Source organism: Spodoptera frugiperda, chromosome 7 (assembly GCF_023101765.2).
Source record: "Spodoptera frugiperda isolate SF20-4 chromosome 7, AGI-APGP_CSIRO_Sfru_2.0, whole genome shotgun sequence".
In the NCBI taxonomy this organism is placed as follows: domain Eukaryota; kingdom Metazoa; phylum Arthropoda; class Insecta; order Lepidoptera; family Noctuidae; genus Spodoptera; species Spodoptera frugiperda.
In genome coordinates this window covers 8,473,872-8,488,168 of record NC_064218.1, presented here as the reverse complement: position 1 = coordinate 8,488,168, position 14,297 = coordinate 8,473,872, and the positions used below count along the sequence as shown (strand labels likewise).

Genomic DNA, 14,297 nt, shown 5'->3' with positions numbered 1-14,297 from the left:
AAACATTCTACTTCGCATTGTTATTCTTTTTTTTATTATTATTTACACATCCCTTATCTACTACTATTATATAAAACTGAAGAGTTTGTTTGTTTAATCTCCAGAAGTACTAGTTCAAAATTAATAAAATTAAGGAAGAAGCTATATATAAAACATCACGCTACAATCAACAAGAGACGAGCAGAGCAGGTGACACCGCGTGGGAATTAGAATAGAATAATATGCAGTCGTAATATGTACATAGTACGTGTAGTATACAGTTATCGTATAAGAGCTGGCAACGTTTTTGAGAGAGCATTTCAAGAAGGCCAGTTTTTAGATATAGTATGTGTCTCACTCTCCCAGACATCATACGGGCTATCTGGCACCTGGTAGTGGTTGCGTTCATCAGTGCGCATCGCATTTGTACAGGTAAAATTTCAACTTTTCAAACCATTTTCATTATATTTCCGAAACTATTGGGCTAACATAGTTGACACTTTGTAGGTTGATGTGTTTCGGTAATTGCTATTCGAATTTTGAATAAAAAATAATAAATTTAATAATTTAAGGGGGCCACTCCATACATGGAACTGAATCACAAAAATATTTTTTTCAGCTTACAATACCGTGATTGGTGTCTATGGATAGGTCTTTAAAAAAGATGTTAAGGTTCCTAAAGCCGTTTTTCGTCAAAATCAATCGTTTGAAAGTTAGACGCTTCCAAAGTGGAAAAATGAGTGTCCCCCCCTCTAACTTTTAAAATAAGAGAGTGAGGAAATTCAAAATAAATATATGCTATACATTTCAATAAAATGTTTCAACTAAAATTGGTTTGAACGAGATATCATTATTAGTTTTTAAGAAATAATTCAAAGAAATAATTCATGAATAAGTTATTTTATAACTTTTTTATTTTGCCATCTACTTGGTGCTACGGAACCCTTCATGAGCGAGTCCGACTCGCATTTGGGCGGTTTTTTAATCCTTTTCTCTGTAATTCCTTCGACAAATATTTCTAGACCAAGCGAAATGATACTACATCATTTTTCCGTTTTTGATCGGTCTGGCTGAAGGTTAACAATCGAATTACTGCTTGGCAAATTAATTTTGGGTTTTTTCTTACTTAAATAACATCATACAAAAATTTCAGCCATATTAAGGAAATCATAAAAAAAAACAGAATTGGCGCTTGGCATAGCTTAAACAACAATAAAAATGCCTGGCAATAATAGATTCATGCTTATAAGTTCAATAAAAATAATAATAATAAAAAATAACTTCTTAAAATGGTTTGAAAAGTTGAAATTTTACCTGTACAAATGCGATGCGCACTGATGAACGCAACCACTACCGCCTGCCAGATAGCCCGTATGATGTCTGGGAGAGTGAGAGACATGGCTATATCTAAAAACTGGCCTTCTAGAAATGCTTGTTTTTTCGACGTTGCTAGCTCTCGCACCATCGCTCAGCTGCATACAGGCTTGTTTTGAAAAAGTTGTTTAATTAAAATTTTATAATCTTGTTTTTCAATGTTGGTACAAGTATTTTAAAAAAAATTATATTTAACACATTGTCGCAAAAACAGCAACCAGGCGAAGCTTTTTTTAACAGTTGGTAAAATCATCCAATTAATCATCGCCTTGCGCGAGGCGAGAGGAAGTGTCAGACTCTTACTGACTAAAAACCATCCCGTTCCTACTCCTGCTTTTCGAGCCGGAACCCCGTAACCCGCTTGACAATCCGCAGCTCCGGGTAACCAGGCGAAGCTGGAATTGATTACTAGTATTAAAACACAACGTAATGCATAAACAAGTATATATATCAGAGTGATAACATACGAAGATGATCTGAAAGTAGCTATATATTGTTGTGATCCGCATTTATCTTCAGTTCGACGCTGAATTTGAGCAGTAAGGCCGGTCTGTGTGAATATTGCAGCGATGAAGTTAGTTGTGAGTATATTCAATGTTTGTATTTAACGTAATTTTCGTAGCGTGAATGTGGTTACCAGAGGCCCAATCCTTGTTGTGATCCTTGTTCCCTTAATCTCTAAATCACCAATCTCTAAATATTCAGTTATAATTACCATTAAAAACTGCCTTCTTTCGCTGATATGTAGCAGTGTGGGAGACCCATGCTGCTGCATGATTGGGCCGGCTCGACCTAATTGATACCACGGCCTCACAGAAACCCTAAGTGAAACACCGAAACACAACGATTGCGTTGTGTTTCGTTGTGTTAGTGAGGTTACTGGAGACCCAATTACCCCCCTGGCCCCTTCCCAATCCCTAATTCCCCAACAGCCCTTAAATTCCTAAACCAAAAAGGCCGGCCACGCACTTGTTACGCCTTAGATGTCCATGGGCGGTGACGATTGCTTACCATCAGGTAATTAATTCGTCTGCTGGTTTACCGACTTATACCACGAAAACAATAAGATTTTTAGTATACAATGTAATGTAAATACTGTTTGTTCTATATAACAAAAGTCATGATGATTGTTTTAGATGTGTATCTTCTTGCTTTTGGCGATCCTTGAGGGATTTCAATGTGAGTATATATGGCGTCATGTTTTATTTTATGTACTATAATGCATGGTATCAGTGCGATGCCGACGAATATCGGCAAACCCTGACCACGAACGGACAAAAACAAAATACTACGTGGTTTTCAAGGACTAATATTAGTTAGTAATGTATAACTAGTTTTTTGATATAACTCGGGATTTTTTTAACAGGGAACATCATCCAATGACTTCTCCCGCCTTAGGCGAGGCAAGAGGGAGTGTCAAACTCTTACTAAATAAAAATCACCCCGTTCCTACTCTTGCTTTTCGAGCCGGAGCCCCGGTAAACCCGCTAGGTAGTCCGCAGCTCCGGAATAAGTCAGGATATGCCAATTATTTCAGTTGGTAGTTAATAGATTCTCTGTGAAGCTGTTAATTGTATCACTGCAGTTGAACATTAATAAATAGGGCGTCATGTGTGCTTGATCATGGTCCCACGCTTCATGTTCTCTGGCTCATCCATATAATTATTATTCATATAATTTTATTAGCCAAGCCATGCTAGCCGAGTAGCAGTGCGATAACCGCCGCGTCGTGTGTCGCGGAATGCTGCTCATGAATATAAGCCTCTAGCATGGCTTAAAACTAGTCGAGTTCCTCGTCAAACATTTACGTGAGTAAGCCGATAACATAATAATTAATTTTATAATATTGTACTTTCAGGTGCACCATTCTGGGAAATCCAGCTCCCTTCTCTTCCACAACCAGGGCCACTATTGCAAGTTAACGTCGTACAAAATCAAATTACCAACAATGGACATCACAATAACATGCTCCTGCAAACGAATTCATTATTAAATCCATTTGGATTCATATTGTTGTAAGGAATTTAAATATTTAAATATTATGAATAGGAACTATACAATGGTGGGACTTCTAACCCGTTAAGGCTGAGTACACTACTACTAGTACTACATCCAATTTTAAAGCCATAATTTTTAGGGGAGGGGGTTCAACCCCCCTATTACTTTTTTGTCGATAAAATTAGATGTAGTACTCAGCCTTAATGGATTAGAAGTCTCACCCCTGTCACATTGTATAAACAGGAGCCTTGTCTTATTTTAGTGCAATCTTGATGACAAACAATTGTGAAATTACATTTATACGAGTACTAATGATCGAAATTCAACGCAGTTGTCAGTGTACCTAGTTTAACGAAATTATAGAAATAATTATTTGAATAAACTTTATAATGTAGAATTTTGGATTTTTATTGACTAAACAATAACATAATATAACCACCTGTAAGTTATATCCTTTTAGCTGAGCACTGGCCTTTTTGCGGCGTGGCGTAACGAACAGACACGTCTGTTCGTTTACCATGTTTCATAAAAAAAGAGAAGAAACTAGAGTAAAATATTAAAAAAACATTTCATTGACTCAGACGTTTTATCAACAGGAAAAAGTTAACACATATTGAGTGGAGGACAATCCATACTTCGCAGACTGCTGATAAAAGACAAATAAATAGTAAATAAGAGTTTTTGTATGTGTTGTTGTCTTGGGAATTCCAAACAAGTGACTGGTGCGCCTATCAGACGGTTAGGCTACCTACTACGTCGGCCACTGATTACACGAATATCATACCATTTATAGTTATATATTTTTGGCCTTTGCCAGTCTGTCCAGGGTGATCTTGCAGAAAACCTTAGCAGGAATCGAGAGCAATGTGATGCCTCTCCAGTTGTCACACATACTAAGGTCTCCTTTCTTAGGTACAGTGATAACAAGGCCTTTGTTCCAGTCATCCGGTAGCTCCTCTGAAGTCCAAATTTTCTCGATTAGAGGCGTCAGAACATCGACAGCGGAAGGTAAGTCTGCTTGTAGCATCTCCGCAGTGATGAGGTCGAGTCCTGGTGCTTTGCCTGTCTTCAGAGAATGGATTGCTTTAGCCACTTCCAAAGCTGAAGGCTACATTAATATCGAGCAGCCGTCTAGATGTGATGCATAGAATAATTACCGTAAAAATATTGCACCTGAAGAACTACTTTACACTAAGCAATCATTCAAGAAAACTGCTATCACTACCCTAATTCACATTAAAAACCATTATTTTCAAGAAAATACGTATGTATAAGACGTAAGATACCCAGATTTCCAGTAAATAAATTATTATTATATGTTTATTATTTCGTAGCAAGCGATGCTACGGCGTAGCAATGTGCTACGATTTCGTAGTCTCGTAGTATAGAAAGCTTTTCCAGTTCCAGTTGCATGTTTTTCAATATTAAGTATTTAAGATAAATATTTTTTATATAGTTTAATTAATTAAAAACTTGTTGTTACCTGTAATATATTATTTGATACCAAATTTTATTGAAAGACCACTTCATTGATTTTTTCTCACCTTTTAAACCTTCTTTGGACCTGCACAAATATTTCAAGACAAAAATTAACCAAATCAGTTCAGCTGTTTTCAAGTTTGAGCGAGACTAATGAACAGAAATTCATTTTTATATATAGAAGAAGATGAATAACTTCCTAACAATAGCACTTGAGTGAGAAATGTGATCGAATTCTGACATCATATTAACCTCGTATTCCATGGGACTCGTAATATAACTGATAAAAATGTGTGCCTCGTTGGTCAAGTGGTCGCAAGTGCGACTGCCATGCAAGGGGTCTCGGTTTCGATTCCCGGAACGGGCAAATCATTGCTGGGTATTTTTCAGCTTTTCGAAAATTTCTCAGTATTAGCACGGAGTCTGGAATCGTACCTTGTATATGGCAATAGGTGGCATTACGTACTGTAATGTGCACCTCTGCCTACGGGAAAAAAGGCGTGACGATAAATGATAAAAATTCCAGATTTCGCGCTATTTCGTAGAATTGTTTGCATTATAAAAATTATCCTTAATAAATGATTTACATGTCCTGGGTATCGAACCTGAGACCCATTCTCTATAGTCTCAAATCAAATTATAATTTTACATCTAATAAACCATATCTAGCTTGGTACTAGTCTTACCTATACTGGCATTGTAGCAGGGTAATTCCAAAAACGACAAGTATACTTCTCAGACATTTATTTCATTGTTATAAATATGTATAATATTAAACAATTTATTTTTACAATATAAATAAACATAAGTCTTAACATACAAAGTAGGTACAAAATTAAATATTATACAAGTAACTTAGATTGAGAGTAAGATGAAGAAGGAAAGCACATTTATATATATATTTATACAGAAAGCATTTTGACATTTTGTATTAATGAACTATCTGACTGACTGACTGTTAATTGATTGAACTTTTATTTTATTTTATTGGACTTAATTAATTAACGTTGACTATTTTATTTTATTTATTTATTATTTGTTGAAATTAATTTAATGTATAATCTAAGTGGAAATTTAATTGTCATATTCTGTATAATTTATGGGTGTAAATTACCTGAATTAAAAAAAAAGATTATTATTATTACTATACAGGATATTGACGCTTTAGTCGGTATATTGTGTCCACCTGTGGGTAACATGAGCTCTTATAGAGTGGTCCGATAGCGATCACAACTTATACGACATCATTTCATGATTAGCAACAGGGTGACTTCTCATCTTCGTTTCCACCACTCATAGTTGCCATAATAAGATCTTGATATCGAGACAGGTCCGGCAGAGGACCAACGAGAAGAGTGTTATATTCACCCTTGTTTTCATAATGATTGGTACGCGTTATGGACGACGACGAGTAATAATTTGGTGCACCTGTAACAAAACAGATAAATTTTACTGCAGTTGGCGCGGTGGCTAGGCAACTGCCTGCCGTGCAACGTGTAGCGGATTCAAATCTCGCACGGCAACTCTATGTGTGATCCACAAATTGTTGTTTCGGGTCTGGGTGTCTTGTGCATGTGGAATTGTGTGTTTGTAAACGCACCCACGACACAGGAGAAAATCCTAGTGTGGGGCAACGCTTTTAAAAAAGAAATAAAAATTAAAACCTCTTTACCTACAGACCTACAGAAAAACATGACGAAGTTCAAACGCCGAACTGCTATTTATGGATCACAATCATGATTCTAGGAATTCTAAGCTACTAGGGAAGCCTATTTCCTAACTAGACTCAACACACAAAATGAATAAACCTAGTAACACTTTACAGCACAGAATACACAAACTTGGTGTTATATTTTTATAATAACTATCGTGAGACATACTTAATTAATTAAAATATTTCTTTCTCCATTAATTTATGTAAAAAAAAGGTGATTTTTAGTTAATTTGGTGTAATATACACTCACAGTGGAATCCCTCCAGGATCACTAAGAACATGAAGACGCAAACCTGAAACAAATGTTGAGAAAACTGTAATAGAGCAACTGAGAAAGAAACTCAAAATTGTAACGAAAATAGAAAAATGGAACGTTAATGCACGTAGTACATAGTTGAGACATGAAAAGACTTTTTTTTTCAGGGTGGAAAATCATCCAATGACTTCTCTCATTGTAAGGGTAAGGCCTCGCCAGGGTAAGGCGAGAGGGAGTGTCAGACTCTTACTGACTAAAAACCACCCCGTTCCTACTCCTGCTTGTCGAGCCGGAGCTCCGGTAAACCCGCTAGGTAGTCCGCAGCCAAGTTTAAATAAAACGAATCAACGAAGTTTAGGAGTGGGGGCAATAATGTAATTTCTACTTATAAAATGTACTTAGAAATGACGTCGCGCGATATTTCAAATCAATATATCTTCGAAAGTGTGAAAATAAAAAATACGTGACCAATATTTTAAAATAATCTACAAGACGGACGTTAGAATAAAAATTTGTCATCTATTATGAAGAAGTAATTAAGTCAAATGTTGGAAGTGTAATTAACCGACTTCCCAAAAAGGAGTAGGTTCTCAATTCGGCCGGTATGTTTTTTTTTCGAAACATGTATAGTCGATCAGTACTCACAATGAACTTCATGGCTACGATATCACGATACTTGCACACTGTATATGTAGTACTGAGACTGGGAACACTGCTCCAGCTGTGCGCCGGCGTCGAACTGATGTCATGTGGAGATCGCCGCAACTTTTGTATCTACTCGCGACAGCTTATCTTCGCGCGACGTCAAAATAAAGTTATCGAAAGTGTGTATTGTATACAAGACAGAGGAAGATTGTAAATAACATAATATATCTGTCTTGGGAGAATCCAAGTGATGCGAAAGTCAAACTATCTGGCGATCAGGTGAACAGGTCACAACGATTGTACCAAAAACATGTTTTTTGTAAAATGGTGCCAAGACGAGACGAAATGTCTTACTGTCATAAACTCAAAAAGATATTAAATCTCATTTAGAACTCAGTTTCCTAACTCTAAAAGCCCTAATGACACTTACTTAATACCTTAGGTCTCGGTAATGTAGTTATTTTATAGTTTTATTTCATTTATCAATTAATTAATAATTAATAATTTCCTGTAAATAGTTATCATAATAGATAGTTTTTGATGGTTTGTAAATGGTACTTACATATTTATTAATTCAATTTACATATTATTTTAATGTTTATTTCCCGGAGCCCCGGACAACTTAACGGGATAATGGAACTTCGGCTCGAAGCAGGAGTAGGTACGGGGTTATTTTTAGTAAGTAAGAGTCTGTCACTCTCTTTGGTCTCACTCAAGGTGGGAGAATCATTGGATAATTTTCTCCCCTCAAAAAAAAAGTAAATTCTTATATCAACCCTTAGTGGCAGAGAATAATCCTTCCAGAATTTAGTCAGTGGGCTTTTTACGATTTTTCAAAAATTCCACAGTAATAGCACGGAGTCTGGAACTGTGCCTAGTATATGGCAATAGGTTCACCCCCTATTACATGGAACTTATAACACAAATGGTAAAAAGTGGGTATACATTGTATAGCGGCAATACGTGTCGTAATGTGCACCTCTGCCTACCCCTTCGGGGATAAAAGGCGTGACGTTGCTGCGTACCGATATGCTATATAAATCCAATTAAAGGTTTCCACGGTTAGCCACAGTAAACATTTATCTTTTTTCTCAAACACAAAAAAAATAATAAAACAATTCTGTTATCATCTCTTTGATAATTTGGTGTCAAAGTTAAGTGATGTGTAAACAACGTCGTTTTTTTTAATCGTCGGACTTGCCCAAATTGCTAATGTATTGCGATAAAAAATAATTAGTTATGACTTGTAATAATTAAATGATAAGTTAATAATAAGTGTCAAAGGCTAATGGCTAATCATACTCATACCTAACATTGTTTATGATACACGAAATAAACTAGTTCATGGGTCAGGGAATTCCGATTATCTGTGTAAACTTTTTGTCAATAAAGAATTATTATTTGTATGTTCTTTACATATCACCACAGGACCACAGGGCCGAAGCCAACTCGCAGAGGCCCGTTGAACAATTTTGATCTAAATGTAATGGGACATCAGCCGGCTATTATCCCTGTATCCACTATGGAAGTACACCAAAGGACAATCCCCGGCTATTTATTATTATTAAGAACACGTTCAGGGCCCAATTCAGCTGTTTTTTTTTATCGTGATGGTAATCCTCATGGACTTCCTACGTCGTGGGGACGACGGGGATGGGGCACTCACTGGATCACTACACCCTACCTTTCAGGCTGGCCAACCAGGCAGGCTTCAACCTACCAGACACCACGGACGTGTGGATAGGACACCGGGGCGTTTAAGCCGATAAGAGTCCGGCATGGATTAGGTTAGGATTTGGTTATATAGCATAGACTATGGCAATAGGCTCATCACATTGTAGGTTGTGGAGTGTGAAGATTGAAGAATTAGAAGATAGATATTAAAAGTCTCTCACGGTAGAAATATATAATTTATTTTTATATACAGAAGTCACAAGAGTTCAGCACAACACAAGTATAGTTTACAGAAGGAGTGAAATATTAGATGAGAACGGATAGATGAAAACGATAGTTAGGAAAACATATATAAAAGCGCGACGAAATTGAATCGGAGTAAAACTCTTTAATTAAATCTGAGTAAGTAGAAGTCTAACACAAACGCAACTCTCCGACGGCCTACGTGCGACTCCTGACACCTGTCACTTTTTATTTTCTTTTATTAAATCAAGTCAATTGACAGGAGTCGCAACTCTAAAGAGTTTAATAATAATAGGTCGCCACATCACCCCCTTCCAGAGACCGTCAAGGGCGGTAATAGTCGGGAAATTTAACGCGGCGGCCTGACCGCGTCGCTTTGACGACGCCATCGCCAGGATCAGGCAAGTTCCGGTTATCCGTGTTTGGAGTGTTTTGATGAATGTTTGTGGTAGGTGGTGTGTATGGTGTGTCTGGGTCACGTAGTATGAAGGCCGGCTTAAGGCGGTCTATCGATACGGTAACCTCTTTACCGTTTACCACGATCTTGTATACCTTGTCCCCTCGCTCGATGACCTTGTGAGGGCCAGAGTATGCTGGTTTGAAACCACCAGCAGTGCAGTCCCTAAGGAAAACGTGTGATGAGGTAGGTAAATTTTTAAATATAAAAAACTTGTTTTTGTTGTGCCTGGCAGCTGGTGATGGTCGCAGTTGCCTAACTAAACTTCTGAGCCTGGACAAATAGTCTGCTGTGTCGACAGTCTCATCCGTCTGCGGGTCAAAAAATTCACCTGGAAGGCGCAGTGGTTGACCGTAGACTAGTTCGGCGACAGAGGCTTGTGCGTCTTCTTTATAAGCGCTGCGAACGCCTAGTAAGACTAGTGGAAGAGATTCCACCCAACTGACACTGGCGTGGCAGGTTATAGCAGCCTTGAGTTGACGGTGGAATCTCTCCACCAATCCGTTACAGGCTGGATGGTAGGCTGTGGTTTTGCGGTGTCGGAACCCAGCAATACCAGACAAACATTTAAAGAGCTCTGATTCGAACTGCCTACCTCTATCGGTTACGATATCGGATGGGCAGCCGAAACGGGCTATCCACCCACTCAGTAGAGCCTTTGCCACTGTTTCAGCAGTTATGTCTGCTATCGGTATTGCCTCAGGCCATCGCGTAAAGCGATCGACGGCGGTGAGACAATATCGGTATCCTTGACACAGAGGCAATGGACCTACGAGGTCAATGTGGATGAAGGCAAACCTTGATGAAGGTAGTTTGAAGTTGCCTATTGGAGCAGAGACGTGACGTGTGATTTTCGCACGTTGACATTCCAAGCAGGAACGAACCCACTCGCGACAGTCCTTCTTAACTCCAGGCCAAACGTAGCGGTCTGCGACCAGCCTTGCAGATGCCTTGGAACCTGGGTGACTCAAGGAGTGCAGGCTTGTAAAGACTGACCTGCGCAATTCCTTGGGCACAAAAGGTCTCGGCGTTGAGGTGCTGACGTCGCAGTACAGTTGACAAGTTGAACCTGGAATCCTAACTTGCTGCAGGCGTAAAGAAGTGTCACCAGCTAGAAGTTGCTTCAGTTCAGGGTCCTCAAGTTGAGCAGCGGCGATCCTCTCGGCGTGCACAGGTTGAGCAATCTCCTCCACGCGTGAAAGGGTGTCCGCCACGACATTATTCTTCCCTGAAATGTGCCGGATGTCCGTTGTAAACTGGGCAATAAAGTCCAGGTGACGTGACTGCCGAGGGGAACTGTTTTCTTTACGAGAGTGGTAGGCATATGTGATAGGCTTGTGGTCAGTGTAAATGACGAAATGACGAGCCTCTAACATATGTCTAAAATACTTGACACTTTCGTAAATGGCGAGCAACTCTCGATCGTAAGGAGAGTACTTAACCTGTGCTGGAGTCAACTTGCGCGAGAAGAATGCGAGTGGCTCCCATGCTCCCTCGTTCAGCTGCTGCAGGACTGCTCCGATAGCTTTGTCTGACGCATCCGTGACCAACGCCATCTTTGCGTTGCAGTCGGGATGGGCCAGTAATGCTGCTTGACACAGGCTGTTCTTGCAGTTCTGAAAAGCTGTATCTTCAGCTGGTGTAAAATTCACAGGGTGTGAACCCTTTACTGAGCCAGTAAGAAGAGCGTTCAGGGGTGCTTGATGAGTAGCTGCCTCAGGAATGAACCTACGGTAAAAATTGAGCATCCCAAGGAATCTCCGCAGCTCTCTTACGGTCTTAGGAGCGGGAAAGTTTTGCACGGCTTCGACCTTGGAAGGCAGGGGCTTGGTACCCTTGGCTGAAATATGATAGCCTAAAAAGTTTACCTTTTTTTTTTTTTTTTTTTTTTTTTACATTTAATGGGTCGACGTTTGGCCGCTATCTCACCTGATGGTAAGTGATGATACGGCCTACGGTGGAGCACGTCTGCCCATAAGCAACCTATTCACTCGGGCCTTGAAGACACCCAAGTTATACCCATCAGGAAACACAGACTCCGGCAAGGAGTTCCACTCCCTAGCAGTTCGCACAAGGAAGCTTGAAGCGAAGCGCTTCGTGCGAGTGGGTGGGATATCTACCATGAAGCGGTTACGCCTCGCCGATTGTCTTGTGGTTCGATGATGAAAAGGACTAGGGGAATCAAGTTGTGCAATTCCCCCGCACACTCTCCGAAATGTATCCGGTAAAAAACGGAAAGGCTTGCGACCTTGCGCCTGTGTTCAAGGCTTTGAAGCCGGGCCTCCACAAGCGCATCGTCATTGATGAGCCTCTTGGCACGCCTTTCAATGTGTTCGAGCGCATCCAGCTGGTATTTGGCCGAGCCGTCCCAAAGGCGAGAACAGTACTCCATACATGACCGAACCTGCGCTTGGTACAGGCTCAGCAGTTGTTTCGGTGTGAAGTACCGTCTCACCTTCGAGAGGATACCCAACTTCCTACCAGCCAGATGCGCCTTCGACTCTATATAAGAGCCGAAGTTAAGCGTTGGCGATAGAGTTACGCCCAGAAGCTCAAGACGATCCGCTACCGGAACGGACACATTTCGGAAAGTCGGAGCCAGCGGGAATTGACTCCGTTTGGCAGAGAATAGACACGCCTGGGTTTTGGTAGCGTTGAACTTGACCAAGTTGGCGTCACCCCAATCGGAAACCGCCTTCAAGGACGAGTTCAACCGTTCGACCATGGATTCTCTTTGAGACCGGATCTGTGTTCCGCTACTCCGCGCATCGGACACATACCTTTCAACAACTGTGCTGTCATCTGCATACCCAAAGATACCGGGCTTAAGCAGGTCGTTGATGTGCAGCAAAAAGAGCGTTGCTGAAAGTACTGACCCCTGAGGGACTCCGGCGTTGATGCCAAATTGGTCAGACGAGCAGCCATCAATGACTACTCGAATTGACCGATCCCTCAGGAAGTCTGCAATCCATCTGCACAGATCAGCGGGAAGTCCATATGCAGGAAGCTTGCCGATAAGGCTGTCGTGCCAAACCCTGTCAAAGGCCTTCGATATATCGAGAGAGACCGCTATTGCCTCCCCGTGCTTCTCGATGGCCTCGCTCCAAATGTGGGTGGCATACAAGAAGGTCCCCAGTGGATCGGTTGCGGCGAAACCCATACTGCTGATCACTGAGGAGGTCGTTACCTTCAAGGTATGCCAGGAGCCTGTTGTTAAGTACACGTTCCATACTCTTGCAGAGTATGGACGTGACCGAGATGGGCGGTAATTATTAGGGTCGGCACGACTACCTTTTTTGGGCACAGGCTGCACGTTGGCTAGCTTCCATGCAACCGGCACTTGACCAGTCTCCAAAGAAAGTCGAAACAGGCGTGTCAGGATTGGAGACAACTCAGGCGCACAGATTTTTAAAACCACGGCTGGGATTCCGTCGGGGCCACTTTGTTCACGTCAAGATTACGCAACGTCTTATATAACTCCTTCTGCGTATGCGAATTTTTGACATTTTCGTCTCGCAAACTCTATGGAGAGAAGGAGGCAAAGCGCCACCAGTATCAAGACGTGAAGATTCCGCAAATAGAGAAGCAAACAGGTTCGCTTTCTCTACCGCGGTGTGTGCCAGCGTCCCGTTAGGCCCCAGGAGAGGTGGGAGTGAAGGGCGGCAGAAGTTCGTTCAACCGCCTTGAAGGGACCAAAACGTTTTACTAGGCTGGGTAAGCCAGTTTGTTCCCTATTCGGCTGTGGTTGACGAGCCATCCGTAATGCCTTTTTGCATGACGACCCGGTTATAGGCTCTCTTCCTCTGAAGAATGTCGTCAGCCCTACGACTGGCATCCGCCCATGCCAAGTATGCCGCATGCTTTCGCGCTTCAGCACGTCTGCAGTCGGCATCGAACCATGGACGAGTCCCACCGAAAGATGTCGCATCCGAGAATGGAATGTAGTATTCCATGCCCTGGCAACACCCCCGTTATGGCATCCGCACAAGCTGACGGGTCCTCAGTAGAGAAGCAGACAGGCCGCCAAGTAGGATGCAAAAAAAGATCGCATCCCATCCCAATCTGCTGACTTGTACCGCCACATCCGCCGAGATCCTCTGGGACATGGATCACGGTGGGGAGTACGTGGATACGGATTTCACCAGGTGGTCAGGAGGGTGAAGAAACTGACACCGAGTACTGTCTGGATCAGTTGTGCAGAAGGTCTAAGGTGGCAGTGTGCGAGTCGACATCGGGCACCCTTGTGGCCTCCTGGATAGCTGGGTCAGCCAGGTTAGCGCAAGCTTACGCATTTCCCTCCCAGCATGGTCAGTGCACTGGTATGGGAACAGCCACTCCTGGGATGGGCGTTAAAGTCCCCGTAACACCAACTGGGCCGAAGGGTACCTCTGCCGAGCCGCATCCGCCGTCTCCACAAGGTGTTGAGCTAATCTGGTCGTCTCCAAATCTCCGCTGTGCGACCGGTAGACACAGGCATA

The 14,297-nt window shown here is 41.5% G+C and overlaps 1 protein-coding gene and 2 long non-coding RNA genes across 7 annotated transcripts in view; 2 read left to right on the top strand and 1 right to left on the bottom strand.

Annotated features, from left to right (window-relative positions):
* The window catches only part of LOC118265676 (sporozoite surface protein 2), a 137,083-nt gene that overhangs the window by 52,783 nt on the left and 70,003 nt on the right, over positions 1 to 14,297 (top strand). The window lies entirely within an intron of this gene.
* On the top strand, positions 1,853 to 3,399 carry LOC126910875 (uncharacterized). The gene is made up of 3 exons (XR_007705460.1): positions 1,853 to 1,934; positions 2,490 to 2,532; positions 3,212 to 3,399. It is a non-coding gene; the product is annotated as an uncharacterized LOC126910875 (long non-coding RNA).
* Positions 5,558 to 7,569, bottom strand: LOC126910873 (uncharacterized). Its single transcript, XR_007705457.1, has 3 exons — positions 7,446 to 7,569; positions 6,795 to 6,837; positions 5,558 to 6,258 (listed from the first exon to the last, which is right to left on the bottom strand). It is a non-coding gene; the product is annotated as an uncharacterized LOC126910873 (long non-coding RNA).